This window comes from Anser anser (genome assembly GCF_964211835.1).
Source record: "Anser anser genome assembly, chromosome: 1".
Taxonomy (NCBI): domain Eukaryota; kingdom Metazoa; phylum Chordata; class Aves; order Anseriformes; family Anatidae; genus Anser; species Anser anser.
In genome coordinates this window covers 203,849,551-203,871,580 of record NC_139720.1, presented here as the reverse complement: position 1 = coordinate 203,871,580, position 22,030 = coordinate 203,849,551, and the positions used below count along the sequence as shown (strand labels likewise).

Here is a 22,030-nt window from a genome sequence, read left to right as displayed (position 1 = left end):
TCATCTGATCATCTCCAAGTTCTTAAGCAGTAAAGTTGCAACAATTCATGCTCTGGCATCTGTCTCCTCACACCCTAAACCAGCTTTCCCAATACACTTTCTTGATTTATTTAATAGCATATGGATGGATCTTACATAGCAAAACATTCGTGGCTCACTGGTAGCTCCGCAGAAATACAGCTAACAAGTAGCTACACAATAGTAATTTTAAAATTGAATATGCATAGAATTTTGTGTCTGGATCCAAGTCAGTTCTGGGAAAGATTTTGCCCTAATTTTAAGACCCGTTCCTCCTATCAGGGGTGCACACAACCTTTAAGGACTGGATAATTGATTTTCCAGGGACTATTGCTCAGCAGTTGGCTGGTGTGGCTAAAGGGGAAGTGCAGCGATTCAGATAAATGGGATTCCTTCCAAAGCAGGTCAGTATACTTTCCTCTTTAATAATCAGGCTTTAACCGTTTGCATTTCTGCACGTCTGGGATGAGGTATGCCAGAGTTATACATTTTCCAGCATTCCAGGAACTAATGCATCTTCAAACAGGCTTTTTTTTTTTGTTTTTAATGCTAAATGGTGTGATGCATAAGGGTGTCTGCTGAATAACATAATTTATTATTAATGAGATTATTCTCTGACTACAACCACAATGTTCAGAGACAACCTGGCTCAACAGAGAAAGCACAGTCTGTAGCATGGTTGAACTATTACAGAGCCAGCTGAGCAGAAATTTTAATGTCTACATGCTGGCCTCTGGGTTAAGAGTTAAAAGCATTGCTGAGATAATTGGTAGTGAGGTTGCCATTTCAGAGCTACAGCAGGAGGAACTTAGTAAAGTCTTGGTCTTTATTTATTAACTAAATGAGCTATCCAGGGATCAGCTTTGTTACTGTATGTAACATGCTCCTAACAGATGCCAGATACTGAAATTCCCCATGCACAGTGATTTGTAAGCCATAGGAAAATGTTGCAAGGCTTCACTGTACCGATGATGGCGGTAGGGAAAAATGCTTTTTAAAATACCCCCTCCTGAGGACTTAAGGCCTCATTTTAGAGGTCTTATATGTAACAAAATATAAAATCTAAATTTTGGACAGCTTGGACACAATCAAATTAATTTCTTGCCCATTGATGTCAGAGGTTAGTGTTGTCATTGTTATGTGACATTTATCTCAGCTTTGCACGAACTTGAAGCACTGGAGTTTTTGGTGCTTCCTTCTCCCGGAATCAGGTGACTGAGCGACATCTGCTCTCTGTTATTTTTAGTGTATTTTAAAGTTTTGAAATTTAGAACAATAATTAAAATAAAATAAAAACTGAGAACCACAGAAGTTCTTTTATTAAAATCCAAGGTGATGCAGTCAAGGTCTCTGGATTGCTGGGGCATGGTTTGTATGTTGTTTTAGCCAAAGGAGCAAGTGTTTAGCAGCAGCACATAACTGAGCAAAGCAGGGATGGGGACAGTGAGCAGAGCAGGGCTGCCTCTGGTGCCAAGCACTCCTTTGCTGTCTTGTGTTGGGCAATGCTTTGCCTCAGCTTCCCAGCCTGTACAGTGGATGCAGTCATCTTGTTAGCTCTTATAAATGACAGGATGAAGAGGAGCCACAAATAGTATCCTGAGTTTGAGAACGACATATTTATATACATTATTTTTTTTTGGGGGGGTGGGGGTGGGGTTGAAGGTGAAGATGTTAAGTCAGGAAAACAAAAGCTGCCTACTCCTGAGATGTAGATTTGTGTCTCCTATAACCAGTTTAATCCAAATAAATCCTTTTTAAAGTTTTAGTGACCCTAAAACTGTAGGCTGAATTAATAAGAAGCAGGGCAGTTAGTGGTAGGAAACATAACACTGTTTAACTCTTCTGCTAAAAGGTCTCTAATTCAGTTTCACTTTCTTTTCCTGAATAATTCCCACTATAATGAAATGTAAAAGAAAATCTCAAATATGTTGAAGAGGATAAGTTTTACTCTAGCACTGTATGAGGGTGTCTCAGGTTACTCATGAAACCTCTAGGGATATCTCTGAAAGACATGACTTTGAAGCTTCAAAGGTGTGAAAGACAAAGAGGAATTGTCTTGAAACCTGAAGAAGTTCAGATAACTTTTGGTGTGATACCAAAATACAGGAACACAGGTTTTGACTTTGACAGACATCATGGGTTTGACAGCTGATTAATGGGCAGTGTGACTAAGCCATATATCACAGATAGGTGTAATCTGAGTGGGAAGTGTTTCTCTTCCCAGGCTTTGAGCACGTTCACTTGATCTGGCAAAACTTGCAAGCATGCCCACAGCCTCCAGCCCAGTCAAACCCCAGAGGCTCTGTCCAAGCTCAACCCAAAAACATTGGGCCAAATCCACCCTAGAGCAAGCTGTAGCATCACACCCACTTTTAGCTCTATGCAGAAACACAGTGCACTGCTGTAAGCCAAAAAGATTTTTCGGATTCTACTGGGACAGAAAGGATTTGCATGATCTGTGAGCCTATCTTCTTGGCTGTCCCTATTCAATCCTCCTTCCTCACTAGGTAATATTAGCAAAGAAATAAATGCTCTTATGTACAAAGTACATTTAGAGATCTAGTTCTAAGTTGTTGGCATGTCCTCAGGAATGGCAGTTGTTTGGATAACTTAGAAAGTTACCTGGATATTCAGACTGAAATCTTGACTCCTGCATTCAACAAGACCAATACAACATGACAGTGGTTCTTCATGTAGTAGGAACTAAACAACAGGATGAAATTAAATATTTCTGTGTTTTCTTAGATGGACTGTTAAATATTCAGCATTTGCTGTGGTAAGTATTTTAAGGGACAGTCAGAAAGTGTGCGCCTTACTCATATGGTGTAAAAAAACACTCTGCTTCTCAGTACCTGGTTACCACCTCTTTGTCTGGGCCATCACACCTGAGTGTTTCCACTCCAAGCACAGCAAACCAGAAGATATTTGCTTCAGCCGTGTCCTCCTTCAGCTAGCCCTCCTTTAGCAAAACATAACACTGAAGTAGCTGCAATTTGACCCCTCACTTTGGTAACCCTTGTCTACTGTTTTCCTCATCTCCTTCATTGATCATCACCAGGTTTCCTCCAGCCCATCTTGCACTTCGGTCTGTCCACTTCCTATCTCCACCTCGTTGGTATGCTGTAAATTTAAACACATAAATGCATGACAGAACATGCAATTGGGAACTTCAGTGTTATGATCTGGTACCTCTGTGGAGTTCAGGTAGTCAGGGCCAAAACTGGTTCAAGAGAACCAGTGGAGAACTCCCCTTGTGTAGGGAAGGGGAGAGAAACTCATGTATCGTAAAGCCAGCAGATTTAGCTCCTGCACCAATCATATGTCTCTGACAAACTGTGAAAATAAAACTTGGCACCATGGATGTGAGATCTGTTTGAAATCTTTCACTCATGATGTTCACTTACAGGTCTTGTCTAACTGATGTCAGTGTTGGCCATTGCATTTTAGGCGAGTAGTTAGCAGAACACATTTTCCCTTTTCTGCCCCTCACCTTATGCACAAGGAATTAGATTGCATTAGACCATCTTATTAAGAAAAAAATCCTACTATCGCAATCAGTTTTTGAACTTAAATGACAGGTGAGTTTGTGTACGTTTCTCTTTTTTTCATAAGAAACCTTCTTGTAAATATAAATCCATATGTAATGCTTAGAAAACACATTGCCAAAATCTTAATCTGTATCACCTGACATTAAAGGCTCTAATACCAGTTATGTTATATTTGAGGGAATCCCTGTAGGTTTCTGACTCAAACTTCTGTTGTCTGAGGCCCTGTTTGCCAGAGGGAACCATTAGTCCTGATATGGGGACTGGCAAAACTACACTGGAAATTAAAAGTGCACTTGTAATTATGTATTTATTTAATGGAGTATTAATGTTACTAATTTATTTTATTACAGTTATTCTAATATAGTGGCATTGAATACAAATGGCTTCAAATTCATTACGTTTGTATTATGGAGCTCTTCCCTGGGGTTACCACCTCTGTGAAGTGCTCTATCTTTCCATGCTATATGTGCTTATAAAACTCGTCATCTCTTCTCATCAGCAGATGGACAACCTCTGCCATCTGCTTTTTACTTCATGGCTATAGTCTGAAGAGTTACCAGGATATACAAAAAATGGATTGACCTAAAAAGTGAGGGGTCTCCTGACTTTTCCAGTGGTGTGAGTTACAGAAAAAAATCCCTCTGATGTTCAAGACCATGAGACACATGGTGAGTACCTCCAAGGGCTGGGCACAAACAGGAAGGCAGGTCCTGAAAAGCTTACAGACAGGGCATTATGTACCTTCTCAGAGGATGCCATGGTTGATGGGGCTAGGGATAGGCTTGGCTTGCCTTGGGTGGTATCGGGCCCTCAAGCTCCTTCTGTCTCATGGCATTACAGGACTTGGCAACCCGCTGCCTTTGGCCATGTGCTGGCTCTGCTGCTACATCTGAACTGCCCATTTGAAGGAGAATCTGTAGAACCTGTGGCCACTGGAAGACACCTGAGGCTTTTGGGCCTGGGTGGTCAGGTGAAGGAGAGAAGGCTAATAGAACAAAAGATGTATCTTGGGCACCCAGGTTCTTCAGTACAGCTCTGCACTACAGGTAACCATCCTTTCAAGACAATGCCCACAAACCATGTTCAAGCCTAAAGACAAAATAGAGTGAAATGGAAGCATTTCATGAACTTTCATCTCTAGTTCCATATTTTAGTTCTTATAGTATTCTTATAGAATTCCAGGTGTATATGAAAAGGAACTCAGCATTTTTGTTGACCCAAAGTTTTATTTCACATGAACTATTTTATGTTGGAAAGTTTTGCTGTTGGTCGAAAGCTGATTAAAATACAATTAAAAAAAAAAAAAGAGTCACATTTTACAGTTATTTATGAGACTCTTGTCTCACACTTCGGTGTGAGGTCTGTGGTTTCTAGTCTAGACCATCCAAGTGTGAAAGCTCTGTTTATTTATTTGTCTCCTAGGTGATTATGGCTAGCTTGGATGAATGCATAAATCAAACAGCAGTTGGTCATATTTCTTTTTTAAAAAATCAAAACAAACAAGCAAACAAACAAAAAAACAACAAAATGTGCATATGAATATACTGGACTGAAAAAAAAAGTTCTAATACTGGGCTTTTGGATTTTAATGCTATTGTACTATAATGCTTTAGGGTATGGTAGTCTGAATGGATAAACATTACTCATTCTTCACTGGACCAGTTTTCTGGAAGCAGAGGTAGCAGCAATGAAAGCTTACCATGTATGGGGCTGCAGCAGAAAGAGTGGAGCCACCAGGTCCAGGAAATTGATCTTCCCTTCTACCTAGCACTTTTAAGATATATTTGAAGGGCTTTTGGGCCCCCAAGATGATCAGAGCTGGAGCACTTGCCATTTAAGGAGAGGCTTCAGGACTGGGAGTCTGAGAAGAGAAGGGGACAGGGACCTTACTGCTTTAAGTGGGAGGTGATGGAGGAGAGTGTTGGAGTCCTCATAAGGGTGAACATTAAAAAAACAGCAAACAATAGAGAGATGACAGAGCAGGGGAAATTCCACCTGAACACAAGAGAAAAAATGTTCAGTGTAAGGGTGGTTAAGCTTTGGACAGAGGGCCATTGACCTTATCGGGATGTTCTTGGACATTTTCAAAAGTGGACTGGAGTAATATGACTCTATTTTGATGATGAACTTGCTTTGAGTTAGGGGAGATGGACTGGATCTCTACAGATGCTTTCCAACTGACATTATTTTACTATTCCAACCTCTGATTACACTGCTGAACTTGGACTTTTATGGAAAGAATTAAAAAATAAATAGAACTGGGATCATTTTTGTGCTTATGCAAAATAAAATACTGTCAGTTGGCTACTTCCCACACTCTTTAATTTGTCTTTACTAAAGTAAATTATTTTGTTCATGGAACATGAAGCTCCTACAGTGAGTCACAATGTTTACTTTGGACATGGAGTACTGGATATACATTAACTCTGTGACAGCAGATGATCTTTTCCCTGGAGAATCACAGATTTGTGCTTAAATATATTAGGGTACAAGGCTAGTTGAAACGAAAAGATTGAAAATACTGCCTTTGTGCATTTCAATTTCAATTTTAATATTGTCTTTTTCAAATCAGCTTTTATCATCAACAATAAAAGAGAAATAGTCCCGTATTAACATGTAGAAAATTAATAAGTTGTTCCATGAGCAACAGAATGGATGACACTTGTGTTTAGATCCTGCGGTTTTGAAAAGATGTGAATGTAAATGAACCTTTTTCCTGTGCTCAGAGTACTCAGAGTATTTTTCTCCTATGCAGACTTCCACTGTCTTTACAAAGGTTTGAATTCTTGTTGCTACATTTTCTATAATAATGGCAATGATAGGAGCTTTATCTCATCTGGATGGATCTTTAGGACTATAATGTGCTTGAACCTCTGTCAGATTTGGTAGAAATTAGAGGGTTCAAAGGTATTAGAAAGCATTACAGGCAGGAAGATATATATACATATATGAAGTCTGATAATTTAGGCTTCATTTCCATAGAAAATCTGGTTAAAACTAAAAGTATTAAGAATCTGAACTAAGTTTAGTTACATAATTGCTTATGTGAATATATCTAAATACATTCAGCCTGGTTAGCAAAAATGTGCTAAGTATAGGGTTGGAGGTTCTAGTAACAAACAGACTTTAATGCCCAGCTTGACAAACATAATAGTTGCTAAGAAAATTCAAAAAATCAAAACATTCAGAAAATAACTAAAATTACCGATTTAAAGCCAGACTTCCAACTTATCTCATCTTCATTTTATCTAATTTTTGCCAAATGGGAGCAAAGTTAAGACAATGGAAAAACAGACTGATTGTCAACAGATTTTTTTTTTTCCTATAATATTACTAACTGAACTCTAGAAACCTCTTCAAAAATAAATATGAAGATTGCTTCCACCTGGTTTTGGGACACATCTTTCCCTGGTTTGAATCAAGAAATAGTCATGATCTCTCTGCCTGAGTTTTTGATCTCTGGCAAACACAATGATGTGGAAGTTTCATGGGATAAAATTGTAAAGTCATCTTACAGGTAACCTGAGCGTGCAATTCATCTCATTTAACATAACCAATGTACATATTAACATTTGATGTAAAATTAGTCCTTTTAGGCTGTTTTCAGTCAATGAAAGAAAAGGCAGGGACCTCCAGAGCCTGGCTCATTTAATCGAGGGTTGATGTCTAAGATAAATGGCAAGAAGCTGCCTCTGAACAAGTCCATCTTTCTCCAGTGACAGCAGAGACAGACTGAATGGCAACCTATGACTAGAAATCTGCGACAGTTAAGGTTAGGTGAGGTGAATCCTACCCATAAAAACCAAAAACTTTGTTTTGTTTCATATTTTTTTTTTACCCTTCCCTCTTCTGAACAACAGAGATCTGCTGTTTATCTTCCAAATTCATAGCTAGTGCAGAGGTAATATCATTTTGTCTCTGACAATAGAGATATACACACCTAGTTCTTCTATGTGTACCCTTCACAATGTCCTCAGACTTGACTAATACAATTTTATTTTTTATTTTTAATTAAATCATTTTTTACTAGTCAAGAAAGAAAATATATGACTGTCCTCTCTTATACAAGGAAAATCCCTGGTTCTTCATTGTCTGGTTATGTGTTTAACTACAGTAATTACCACATTACATGATGATACCGATTTTTTTTTTATGGTCTATTTTCTTCTTGTCAGAATAACCTTAAACAGAAATAACCCTCGCCATAATTTATTGTCCTCCCAAGAGGAGCAAAAGGGTTTATCCTGTAGAACCATTTTAAATTGGAGAAAACAAAACAAAACAAAACAAAAAAAGCAAAACAAAACCAAACCAAACCTCCCATGGAAAGTATGCATTTATTATTCATTTATATTGTTATTACCCCTGGTGGGTTCTGTGGGGCTCCATGTTAGAGCCAGTTCTCTTTAATGTTTTCATAAATGACTCAGATGCGGGACTTGAAGATACATTGCTAAGGTTGTGGCTGACAGTAAACTGAGCGGAGCTGTTAACTCCCTCGAGGGTGAAGAGAGGTCTTGCAGAGACATCCTGACAAATTAGCGGGCTGGGAAATCACCAACTGTATAAAGTTTAACCAGAGAAAGTGTTGGATTCTGCACCAGGGAAGGGGCAACCCTGGATGTACATACAGAGTGGGGGACAAGAGGCTGGAGAGCAGCCCTGCAGAGAGCGATCTGGGGGTTCTGGCTGATGACAAGTTGAATCTGAGCCAGCAGCGTGTCCTGGCAGCAAAAAGGGCCAACCGTTCCCTGCGGTGCATCAGGCACGGCATTGCTAGCTGGGCGAGGGAGGGATTGTCCTGCCTGAGGCTGCATTGTTGCGACCTCACCTCGAGTACTGGGAGCAGTTTTGGGTTCCACAATATGAAAGGGACATAAATCTATTCGAGTATCCAAAGGAGGGCTATGAAGATGGTGAAGGGTCTAGAGAGGAAGACATATGAGGAGCAGCTGAGGTCTCTTAGTTTGTTCAGCCCAGAGCAGAGCAGGCTGAGGGGAGGCCTCATGGCGGCCTGCAGCTCCCTCACGAGGGGAGCGGAGGGGCAGGCGCTGAGCTCTGCTCTCTGGGGACAGCGACAGGACCCAAGGGAACGGCATGGAGCTGGGACAGGGGAGGGTCAGGCTGGGTGTTCAGAAAAAGTTCTTCACCCAGAGGGTGGTCAGGCACTGGGACAGGCTCCCCAGGACAGTGGTCATGGCACTGAGCCTGTTGGAGTTCCAGAGTGTTTGGACAGCGCTCTCAGACATAGGGTCTGATGTTTGGGTAGTGCTGTGTGGAGCCTGGGGTTGGACTTGATGATCCTTTTAGGTCCTTTCCAGCTCAGGTTACTCAGTACACAGTACACAATGCCATGAAATAACACTTGTGCTTTGTTAGATGCTTCACTGATGGAGGTGTTTCTTTTTATAAGATGACTGTCTCATAGCTGATACAATCAAAAAGTCAAATGCAGTTATGAAATGAGATTAAAAATGTTTTAAAATGATTGTAGTGGCACAAAGACAATTTACAACTTGGAATCACCTTCAGAGATTTTACTCCAGCACAGGAGAGAGAATTTCCCCATGAGGAAGATGCACTTTGTTCACTAGTAGATGTCATACACTCTGCTAGGAAAAAAACCAACCAACCAACCAACCAAACAAAAAAACACCTTGCCTTTTGGAGTGGACCTATCTGTCAACATAAATATTGATGTGGTTTTGCTTAGCTTCACATAAGCACTGCTTATTGGCCAGATGGTATTGGGCTGTATTGGGTTTATGTGGCAAGGTTTTGGTAGCAGGGGTGGTAGTGGTAGCAGTTGCAGGGGTGGCCTTGAGCAGAGCCCAGCAGCTGCCCCTTGTCAGCTCAGAGCCAGCTCCAGATGGCACCAAAAGGGACCCACTGCTGGCCAGAGCTGAGCCATGAGCTACACTAGATGGGCCTCTGGGAGAGCAGAGTTAAGGAAGGGGAAAAATATTCTACTGTGCTACAGCAGCTGGGAGAGAGGGGTGAGAGCTGAGAGAGAAGCAGCCCTGCAGCCCCCAAGGTGCGTGCAGCAGGAGGGCAGGAGGTGCTCCAGGCACGCAGCACAAGTTCCCCTGCGGCCCGTGGAGAGGCCCCTGGTGGAGCAGGCTGTCCCCCTGCAGCCCACGGGTCCCACACGGAGCAGATCTCCACGCTGCAGCCCGTGGAGGAGCCCCCGGTGGAGCAGGTGGATGTGGCCTGGAGGAGGCTGCGGCCCATGGAGAGCCCCCGCAGGAGCAGGCCCCGGGCCGGAGCTGCAGCCCGTGGAGAGGAGCCCACGCAGGAGCAGGGGGTCTGGGGGGAGCTGCCGCCCGTGGGGGACCCGTGCTGGAGCAGTTTGCTCCTGGGGGATGGACCCTGTGGTACGGAGCCGTGTGGGAGCAGTTCCTGAACAGCTGCAGCCTGTGGGCAGCCCCCCCAGGCTCAGTTCGGGAAGGACGGCATCCCGTGGGAGGGACCCCACGGGGAGCAGGGGCAGAGAGGGACCGTGAAGGAGCGGCGGAGACGAAGCGTCAGGGACTGACCGCAGCCCCCACTCCCCATTCCCCTGTGCTGCTCGGGGGGAGGAGTGGAAGAAGGTGGATGGAGGGAAGGTGTTCTTAGTTTGCTTTTATTTCTCTCTGGTCTAGATTTTTAGTAATAGGCAATAAATTATATTAATCTCCCTACAGTGAGTCTGTTTTACCTGTGATGGTAATTGATGAGTGGTCTCCCTGTCCTTATCTCAACCCTTCAGCCCTTTTCCATTGTATTTTCTTCCCCTCTTCCTCAAGGAGGGGGAGTGGGAGAGTGATTGTGGTAGAGTTTAGCTGCATGTTGGTGTGAAACCACTACAATACTGAAGCTATTATCTGAAATCTTGAGATCAACTGAGACCACAGTGGAACGAATGAATGTCAATGAGACTGAAGGCTACACTAAACAATGTTGACTCCTTATGTAAACTGTGGTTTTGGGACTGAATAAATCAGACCACCTTAGTGACAGACTGCATGTCCTTTCCCAGCACAATAAGAATACAAAATAGGCACTGTTTGTTTTTTAAGTAGTGCTTCCTGGACTTTCATTCAAATACTGACATAGAAAAGAGGGAATAAGAGGGTTCCTACCATACTGTTTTGTCTCTGAGATAGGAGGATGCTCATGACAAGAGAAATGTGAGGAACCATCTTCCTTGCAGCCCATGGCACAGAAACAATCATTGCCACCCAGAGGATGTGGTTGTTTCCTGAGCCCAGGAGTGAAGGTGATGATTTTACTCCCATATACAGAGTATTGGGCCTTCTACTAATGAGGCCACTATTGAATTCCTTCAATTCATCTTGTTACATTCAACTGTGAACCAGGGAGTTGGAGCCTGTTCTGCAGAACATACTTGTGCTAATCCTGACTATCATTTCTACACAGAGCAATGAAAACACAGAGGGAGGCCTCCATGTTGATAGGATACAAGCATCTGCCAGCCATTAGCTGTTTCAGAAGGTGAATGAAAGAAGCCAATGCTTTTCCCTAGAAATAATGTCCTGGCTCTGTAACTACTCCTCATAGCCAAGTGTAGTAGCCAAGAGTCCCTATTTGCTCAGCTGGTCCCAAAACAGCAGGAGTCGTTCCCTTCCTTTCATACTTTTCCCAGCTCTACTAGTTTAGGCTCTTGGAAGGTTCGTGCAGAGAAGCTGCCTCTGGTTTCTCTGTCTTTGCATCTATATCTGTACAAGGCTATTTGTGGGCTGGGAAAGTGACAATCTAGAAAATGAAAACTGGACCGAACACTACTTAAAAATCTCTAGACTTCTTTCCTTTAGTAGATACAGGTTTTGTGTTACAGAAGGCATTAATTTCTGTTCCTTTTCCAGTGTAACTGAAGTTTTTAGAGTAGACTGAAAAATAATAGCGCATACCTTTTCCAGCCATACTACAAGAAACTTCTTAGCTAAAATGAAATCACCTCTGGCGCTAAACCATCTAACTTACTTTTGGTAAAGTAATGTATTTGAATCCTTAGGGCCTTACTTTCTGCAGAATTATTATGTATCTTTATGGGAGTAAGAAGAGACAGCTTGAACTAGGATATAGGAGCCTTACAAGCAGACTGCAGAGGGCATATTCAGGACAGAGATGATGGTGTGACTGTTTTTACAAACTGCTGAGCATCTAGCATGAAGCCCAGTAACGTGCAGTTTCCAGGCTTATTTTAAACAGCCACTTTGTAAACTTTTGCTCCAGATCAGTTGACTATTATCAGGTTGTGAACACCGGGAGGAATAACACAGCCCTTTTAAAGCAGAATGCAAAGAAAAGCTTCAAGACCCTGGAAAACAGCAGAAATGTCTAATTAAAGAGAAACTCTGAGGCTGGGTGAATGGCTGTTTTCTTCAGCAAAAGAATAGTTTTTCCAATGTAGGGAACACTCCGCAGGGACCAAATGCAATTTTGATTCAGCTTGCATCATCTTGCAACTGTTCCATACCCACATATTTTGTATCAGAAGGGGAGTCCTACTCACAAAAGCACTGCAGGACTGACAGCGATGTCTGCTTCAATGAATTAAAAAAAGAAAAAAAAAAAAGACTCTGTACTGAAGGACTCTGTTGTCCTGTCAGTGCGTTGGTGCAGTATGTTCACTTATCCTTTCTTGTCTTCTTTGCCCTTAGCCTTTCTTTGAAAATGCTCAGCTTTATGAAGTGAAATGGAAGAAAGCACAACAGTTAATTTGCCACTACACAGCAGCATAACTCCAGTACATCAGTGAACAAGAAAGGAAGCCAATTCTTATTGCAAGGTGGTTCCAGAAGGCAAAGATTTACACAGGGCTTTATAACACAATATAACAGTATTTAGTTAAACAGAGTCATTCTTGCAGGTTGCAGTATAAGCAAACAGATCAAGCCCATAAGCCAAAGATGCCCAATATTAAAGAGAGAATTAGCTTAAGTTTTAAGACATCATTAGGATTTAGGTTGAACATTAACTAACAAAATGTATCTCGTTTTACAACCTGCTGCTAACTGATGCTCAATGTCCCTGGTACCATGTTATGATGCTATTATCACAGATAAAAATCAGTTTAGTATAAGATTTTATATTGAAGTGGAAAGGCAAGAAATGTAGTTATATGTATCTATTACTGAGATTTTATAATGGCAGCCACAATAGAAAGTTGCACAGAAGGGAATCTTCCTCTCACAATATATATAGACATTTAAAATAAATTTAATCAGTTTTAAAGATCCCCACTGGGTTTAACTTTGAGAAACCCCTACATGAGAAATCTCCCCAAAGAACACACTTTTCTTTAAATCTCCTTGGAATGTATTTGTTAAAGCCAGATTCTCATTTTACTAGATATGAGAGCAGGACAAAAGCTATTGCTAAGCAATTTATTAAAATGTTCTTCATATTTCAGATGAGAACTGACACTAAGTTTCATGCATTAAACATCTTCCTTCATATCTCTTGTGAGAGCTCATCTCTTCTATTATGCCCACAAGGGTCTCTTATTCTTACATATGTTGAATAGAGTTTGACCTTCCCTCACAGCACCGCACAGCCAGTGAGGCTGTTTGAAGAACAAGGTACTAGTCTGTGTGAATGGCAATGAAAGAATTGCTTGGAGAATATTAAAAAAGAGAAAGTAGGAAAAAATATGTTGCTTATGTAATACATCCGTATTTGGTGCTTAGCTACAGTAACTGCAATCAGAGTCAGACACATATTCTCTGTTATTCTAAATATAACTTAAGCTAGTTGTTGTTGGAAAGGGAACTAGAGATGGCTTTGATGCTATACAGAGTATGAATAAATAAATGTATTGCAAAATAGGAAGATCAATTCAAGCCTAAGTCTATAGCATATAATTTACCTATATGATGACTTATGTATTGAGGTGTTTTCAGCTGTTCCAGAATGTACACTGCTGTACAGTCTTAAAAAAATTTCTGCTCTGCTTTTCTATTCAGCATTGTGAGTGTTTTCTGGCATTGTGCAAGCCCTGTTCATTTTCAAGACTGAACTTTCTCTCTGACACACTTTATTTCTTTGAAGGCATGTTCATTTTGAAATTTTTAAGGTTATTTAGGAAAACTTCTTCTGGACCTGTGATGATTTGATGAACTTGTTTAATCAGGCTTGTATGGCATTGCGAAGTCATGCAAGCACATCACTTCAAACACTTTCAGATTAGTTCAAAACCAGCAGGAAGAATCACTTTAACAAAACCTTTGCTTCTTTTCACTACTTGTTCATTATTCCTTCAGTAATGAGAAAGAAATGTTTCATTTTTGTATTTCCATATAAAATGCTAATAAATCTCAGTGGATGGGCATCCTTTTTTATTACACGGTGGTTAGGTTTGCCTTCAAGATGTTCACACTGCATTGGCTTTTCAGTCACACCATTTCTGTGAAGGAGAGTTTCCTTCATTCTGACTCTTATAGAATCAAAGTGACTTACTCTTTTCTGTTACTAAACCCATTTTTTCAGGAACTGACTCAAATGGCCTGGTTTTCAGAAGTGGTGAGCTCTCTCTGACTCCAGAGTATGGGAGCTACAGGAGGTTAAGAGAAAATAAAAACTCAAACCATGTATGCTACAGAGTCTGAAGATGGATTCTGAAACCTCACTTTAAACAGAAAAACTTTGTAATTTCAAACTAATAATACTCGGCATATATTTTTTTTAATTATTTATTTTATTTTTTAATGCATTTTTGATCTTTCTAGAAGTAGAGTCTTACCCTTTGGAATGGAGAATGATATCTCTGGGAATTAAATGTGTTGCATAAGCACAACTAATTAGACTACATATTTCCACTTCATTCTCCATCTTTTTCACCCAATAGCAGTGGACCAGCTGTTACAGAACCCTCTAGAAATGTATTACTGAACTTCCTGAGCCTACAAAACAGAGACCACATGTAAACTACCTGCTGCGACAGCTTTTAGCCTGTGCTAATTCTCAGACTCCCCCAGCGAGGATTTTGGAGATTGCTAAAGCCATCTGACACGGCCAAAACTACACCAGGATAATTTAATACTGCAAATTAACAGTATAGACAGTTTCCACTGCTAAGGAATCTTCCTTGGAACTGTTTAACTTACAAGTAAGGATGTAGCTGTAATGTCCAGACATGTCATCAGTGACATACTTTAATGGTGCAAAATGTACCATAATTGCATGCAAGCCTCTGAAGACGTTGTCCACCTGCGTGGTGAGACACAGGGTGCCTCATGGGTGAGGAACTGAGATACTGAGGAAAGAAAGCCCAGCCTCTTCACCCCACTGCTATAAGTATTGACAGAAGAAGCAATTTTCCTAGATTGCCATTGCCATAATAAAAAATATGGCTATAGAAGAAGCCAATATCAGGAGTATCTCTACATGCTGTGATAGAGTTGTTAGTGGAGGGAGACTTCAGTCCACCAAGGCCATGGCTGTGCTGCGACATGAATTTCTCCAATGATGGCGAGGGACATAAGACATGGGCTCTCCACTTAGCCACCACAGCTACATCACTGCTGCTGAGAGACTGCACCTAGGCTGAAAGAACTCATTAAAAATTACAGGCTAAGTTAAGCTTGGAACTGACTGCAGGTTTTCTCTGCCCTAGCCAAGAGATAACATCAGTCATACGGTGGCATTTGCACAAAGAATGCTGAGATTAACTGATAATACAAAGAAGAGAAAGTGAAAGCTCTCCCCCTTGGCTGTCCATGAAGAGGTACGACAGAGTCTGCAGCACAAGCGTCCTCTTCTGGGTGTCCTCTCCAAGTCATGCTAATGATAATAAGAGTTTTCCACCATGTTTTCATGGTTTTCTATAGTAGACCTTTTATTATACCTGCTCAAACTCCCTACTTCTGCTTACAGTTCTAATTCCTGTCTCATCAGGCATACTCTCATCAGGCACAAGTGTTGCACACTGAGTTTGGATGTATGTTATTGAGTGATACTAACTGGAGATTTAAATAACTGTTATGCAATTTATTGACTAACTTTGATTTTCCTCTGGTTTAAACTAAAAGCTACAAAAGGGGAGGGATGGGAAAAGGTTGGGGAGGAGTGGAGGGAGAGGAACGCGTGATTTTCACCCTGGTGGCAATTGTGTCCCATTAGAAATCAAACATAAGAATAATACCAGGCTTTGCAGGTGTGAGGCCATGAAAGTAACAGTTTGAGAACAAAGGAAAAACACTGCAGCAGCAGCTTTGGTGAAAAGTAACAGGTCTGCAAATGGAAGGCAGACTGCAGACTGCAGGAAAGGACCTTAAACATTACCCAGGAGATAATGTCTGCCCTTCACTCTCAACTCCAGCTACCTTGCTACCTCCTCCAACACCTCTGCAAGACACAGGCAAGAGCTACGAAACTTTCTCTTGCAGCTTAACAGACTGGCTCAGATGATTCTAATCATTTAAGGTGCAATGGTTTCATAACAGCAAGGGGTAATTGTCCTCTATGTTATTAAGAAATTTTCTTAGATCACTTTAATAGATTTTATGCATGTCTTCTTTTTAATTTATTAGATTTTATGTATCTCTTGTGTTCATGCTCACACAAAATCATTGAGTCCAATTTTGTGAAAGTTTGCAACAGCTGACGTGCTCAGGCCAGTTTTCTATGTTTAAAAGTCTGTTCCTGATAAATCTGTGACATTCTCCACCTTTACTTTGTCTACACCATCTAAGAATATAGCCCTCTGGCTACAAGTGCTAGCAAACTGCAGTTCTAAGCCATAAAAATCATTACAATATTAACTTGGCATGTACAGAAACAATTTTCCAGGACAGTAAACTTTTCCAGGATAGTAAATTCACAATATCTCCCTGGTTACACTTATATATTCCAGTTTGCTGCCAGATGCAGATTTTCCAAAGTCTGGTGAAGTTCCACATGATTAAACAAAATTGTTGTTGGTATGTATCATTTATCTTCTTAAAATCCACTTTGAGATATTTATTATTATAGGTCAAAGATGTCAAGTTTGACGGAAAGAAAGCTGCAAATATAGCCTTAAGGTTGCCTCTTTTTTGCATTTTGATGTGTACTGTGATCCCTTTATGAGGCTCAGTATAAGCCTAGCATCAAGAGACAGGGAGCAGAGTCCCAGAATGTCAGGCCTAACAGTAGATGAGTTTGTTTGGATGCATCCAGCCTGAGGAGTGGGCTTTTGGTGTTCATGAGGAGCTTCTCTCGTGCATGAAGGACAGTGTGGGAGAGTGCGGATGGGCACTTGCCTGCAAACATAGCAAATCATGGTGGAAGGCTGACACCTCTGCAGAGTGAGATTGGTTGTCTGCATTCTGTATGAGATGTTACTCCTTCAAAACAGAGGCAGTGGGGAAGGTCTGGGACTGGTTCAGCAAATTTGTGAGTGACAAGTAGTGAAAGGAGCTGTCAGTGCTTGTGGTAGGCCTATGCTAGGGTGAGGAATGATAAATAATGCTGGATACATGAAATACTGAGAAGTTGGTAGCGATTGAAAGATGTCTGTAATTCATCTGAATCAAGCTGGAGCTGGTCATAACTACACTAGTTAGTCCCTGATAACAAGAATGTACTTGTCAGGCACCTGGTCTTGTTGCTGAATGGTGCACACGTTGAAATGGGAGAGAAGGAGAAAAATGGCTGTATACATACATATGTGAATGATTTAAGTTTGTGACCCTGTAGCAAATATACAACACGGTGTATTAGAGTGCACAGCATGCAGAAGGAAAGATGGGGGTGGTTAATTTGGCTGGGGTACTTGCGCCCCACCATTTGTTACCAGTGTTGTGCTGCTTTGCTGATTGTCAGCCTGTCTTTAGTGAATTTTTGGTGCCAAACTGAGTCCTTAGGAAAAAGGAGCAGTGATCATTTCTGGAGAAGACAAACTCTGAAGAAAACCCAGGTCACGCCATCTCCTCCCATATTCATTCTGACAGTAATTGAATATGGAAAATAAAACTGGAGGAGCACAGAGTAAAATTTATCATTTTAATGCCTGGGAATCTGTGGTGATGCAAGATCATCTCACTGTCTTTACTTCTTTCTCATTAAAATGTGAACGAACTTCTACAAGTTGCATGTAGGGATTCTCGTGGTCTACATTTTGTAATGCTGATCCCAGAGTTGGGTAGGTGCAGAAATGGCTCCACAGCTGTATAAAGGATGGATAAAAAGAAATTATATCTACAGAGAACATTATCCTGGTTGTAGTCAAGGATATGTGGAAAGTATGAAGATGAATTTCTTAGAAAAACTGAGTCAAAAGTGGACTCCCTCAGAATTCAGTTTTCAGTTCTTCAGCATTTCAATATTTCATACTAAACACAAAACAGTACTGTCTTCAGGGACAGTTAGGAGGCAGAGCTTGTTTTCTTTTTAAGCAGCTCCTCTGTATTGCTATTTTGACATTTTCTTTAGTTCCTTGTTGAGCAAGGGTACTTTAATGATTCATTCTCTTATCCTTGCCTAGGATTACAGAAGGGACACCTTGTTATCATTTTCCCACCTCTAGTCCACCTGAGACATCCTCAAGCTCCAAATATGATATGACCAATCTTGATTAGATTCCTAGACATTTGTACTGAGGCAGTGGCATGCTGTTTCTCATTCTGCATTCAGGTCCTGCATCTCACTTTTGAGAATATTTATTATTAATGTCATTGCTGCTTGCCATTTCTTCTGTTATTAAGACAGTGAAGCCAGGTAGTATTTAACTTTGAAAAGTCTATTTCAAGTAGTAACCCCAATTCAAAAGTTTTATTTACTATAGAAAAATAACTTGACAGCAGAATAGATCAACCAAGCCCACCCACTGATAATTTTCTATTTATTTATTTTTTGTCTGATACCCAAACTAGCAGAGACTCTTGCAGAAAGCATTCACTTTCAAAATCTGTGAATGTTTGAGAAACAGATTTCATTCTTTTATATTTCACGATATATAACTTTGCAAATTGCATTAAGCACACTGTATGAACAAGTTGTGAATGCAACACTTTGAAAAGTAGTTGCTCAGGGAACAAAATTTGGTAACAGGCAACTCCCAATCTAGCAAATTAAGATACATTGAGATGCATAAACTGAATTTCAATGTTGACTCCAGAGAAATTGCATTAAAAATGAATAGCAAGGCTATACTAACCATTAGAACAGTTAGGCACGGATAAGCTTCTTTTCACTGCTCAGGTTTTTTTGTTTGTTTTTTTGTTTGTTTGTTTTTTGTTTTTAGTTTGTTTGCTTGTTTGTTTCCAGAGATTTTGAGCAGAAATTGCCTCTAGGAAGTCTTAAAAGAGGCCTCAAAGAGAGGAAAACATGCAACTAGAAACTGGCAGAGCTCAAAGCCAGTCAGCTTGTGCTCATTTATGCCACTGAGGGATCTGATCTGCTGCTCCTCAGACTGAGATTTACACTGAACTCACTGTTACACTGAACTCACAGTTACATAAAAGGTTGCTATGTATCACCTAAATTGTGGTAATGGCTTACATGTGGGTGCTTTTCTTGGGAAAATATCAGGTGTCTCAGTTTAGTCCAATTTCATACAGGTTAGATTAAATTGTAATCGCCTTTTCTCCATGCACCAAGAGCATAGAGAGAGCATCTATGGGTAGTGACTGTAGTTCAGTTTCTTATATTAGTCTTACTTCTTAACTGCTGTAGCTCTTTGGAGAGCAGAGCCTTTAAATCACGTATGTGGGGCTGTGAGATGAGTCTTACTCTGGACCACATTCTCAAATTCGACAAAGCTGTAGCTAGCAGAGGACTAGCTCCTTACATACTGCATCCCTGGGCTTGGAAATGAGGCTATCTCCTGCCACGCTGCTTCTCCTTCATTTGAGGATTATCTCTTAACACACAATTCCAGTTCTGAACGCTGCATGTAAAGTAGCACCTATGTTTACTGTGAAAAATATCATCATAAGCAGTGAAAATCCACTCCTGTTCCAATGTTCTAATTTTTAATTTGTTCTGCCTCCTATACTCTAAAGGAACGGAAAGATATTTTTCCTGTCTCTTAGAAGTACCTGTCTGAAGAGGGACGTTGGTATTTTCTGCTCAGTATTTTAGTTGGAGGGCCAAGCATGTCTTCACAAGGACAAGTCACTGGTGCCCTTGGGGCAGCCCTGATGGGTATAATGCATTTTCTCATAACCAGAGGCTAAGTAAGCATTTTCATATATATTATCTGTTAGTATAATTAATAGATACCTCTATTTATATATCAGAGCTGAATGATGATGATAAAAAAATACCTTAGTGTTCAACACATTGAAATATTAAATAAGACTGGCATACCTTGAGCCCCAAATGGCTGTAATAAATATTCTCAACTTTTCCCTGGTTCCCCTTCTAGCTGTCACATTCTCCTTTGTTCTGATTAATAGAATTAACCTTCTAAAGTTAAAGATAAGAAATAATTTAAAATGGCATAGTAAGATACCTGTAGTGAATGTATATTCTCTTCAATAGAGGGAAAGACAGTGACATAAGACTTCAGAGCAGCTTTCAGCACTCTTTTGTTAGAGTGTACACTCTTTTTTAAGAGTGTTAACAGAAAACTTTGTGAAAGACATTCTCTCCCATCTCATCTCTGCTCCCACTCCCTGATGGGTATGCGCTTGCACTGTGTTCACAAAATTTACATGTAATCTTCTACGCTCATTCTGCACAGATGACACAGCTTTCAGAGACATCAGGCTGGGAAAACCAAGTCCCCAGGGATGACTTATATTGTCCTATTTCCCATCTTTCTTCTGTTTCTCTGGCATCTTTGGTTACATTGCCAATATTCTGCAGAATTTTGTTCATTCACTTTAGCACAACAAGAAAGCGAATTTCCTTGGGGTCATGGAAGTGTTGGTAGTGGAAGACCAAATTTCATTAGCAAATATTTGGACATAGTGTAACTCTCTAAAATTCTTGATGCCAGCCTTCAGTAGCTGCTCCTTTCATCTTGGACAAGAAGAGATGGCTTCCATAAGCCTGACTGTACAAAACAGTAGACTCACTAGAGCCATTAAACTGTGTATTGTCTGCCTTACATTATGCCTTAATGTCATCCTCCCCACCACAGGGTTTGCAGGAAAATCCCTCTGCATTGTCATTCCACCTGCAGCCTCAATTACTCATGAAATGTGTTGCCCCTAGTTTAAAGCATAATCTAGGCCATATTCATTGTCCTAAATACCATGTAAATCTCTGTATTCAGTAAATGGAGAAAATCTGACTGCTCAGGAGGCTTCTGAAGAGTTCAGTGTTTCAATGGACCAAAAACCCCCTTGAGTATGAAGCTACCTATATCCAACCAAGATGTAAATGTGTTATTAGTGGTTATTAGTTTAATAATGTGTATTAGTTGTGCAGAAAGTGAACTATGTAAGCATCCCCAGGCATTTCTAACAGACAGTGTGAAAGCATTTTAGACAGTGACCATTAACTTATAGGTGCTATTTGTTAGAGGTGAGATTCTGTATCTCCAAAATAGAAGATTTCTACAGTGCTTGTAAGGATTTTCCCATTTGTTCAGGAATATTTGGGATTTTAAGACAATTTTCACCTCTCCTACTATTAGATGTTACAGTGGAAACATGAGTAGAGTTTAAATTCCAGAGTTTTAATCACTAAGTAAACATCAAGGTTTGGAGGAACCCATTTTTCAGAATACAGAGATGATGTATATGACAGTCTCAGGTACAAACACCTACTTTGCAGTCACAGCTGGGTGAGAATAGACTTATCCTCAGTGTTTAGAGACATGCTGAATATGAGAAAACATGTTATAATAGAGGAAAGACTGATTTGAAAGGAAGTGTTGTTTATTGGCAAATTATGCAAAGGAAGATGATTGAGGGTGGTGTTGCATTCATGGGTTGGCTAAAGTGTTGATAATGTTGGCCCAGAGGGACATACTGCTGAGCTCACAGGGAGCATTGGCACCTGCTGTTTCTCACACTACCTGTTCTTTAAAGTCAACCAAAAGTTATTGGTAGAAAGAGCTGAATCATTGAGAAGGAGGCTAACACTATCATTAGTGAGAAAAGTTGTCAGTAGTTGTGCCTGGGCTCTCATTCTTAATATTTAAATGTTTGAAAGTTTGTTTGCATGTGACTGTCGTGTTTTGAGAAAACAAAATCCTTAATGGTAAGGGGAACAGAGGACTTTCTGTAGCTGTTTTCTGTAGCTGCTTTTCTGCAGCCATTAGGCAGGCAACAGATCCATGGGCAGTGTCACAGACAGGCTAGCACTAGGCTAGGCTCAGGGATGACAATGACAGCCAGATATTGTAATAAGGACAAGCCAAGGCTGGGAGCTAGAAAAGTCAACTCTTGTTCTAAGCTGGTGGTGGTGTGTGTTTGTGTGTGTGTGTGAAGACTGGTGGTCAAGGTTTGGGCAGTCAGGACGCCACAGAAGACAGGGGGAGACAATGTGACCGGGCCAAAAGTCAGGTTGTCTCTGTTACAGGGTAA

General features: G+C 40.7%; 1 long non-coding RNA gene across 4 annotated transcripts in view; it reads left to right on the top strand.

Annotated features, from left to right (window-relative positions):
- The first annotated feature begins 315 nt into the window (after nt 1-315).
- Nucleotides 316-22,030, top strand: part of LOC310901194 — a 51,252-nt gene continuing 29,537 nt past the window's right edge. The window contains exons 1-3 of one of the 4 annotated variants that reach the window (XR_014585629.1): nt 316-422; nt 4,069-4,234; nt 4,407-4,612. This is a non-coding gene — a long non-coding RNA (uncharacterized lncRNA). Of the gene's footprint in view, nt 423-448; nt 489-4,065; nt 4,235-4,406; nt 4,613-22,030 lie in introns of those variants that run through there. The other 3 variants (XR_014585631.1, XR_014585632.1, XR_014585630.1) reach the window with 3 other exon arrangements.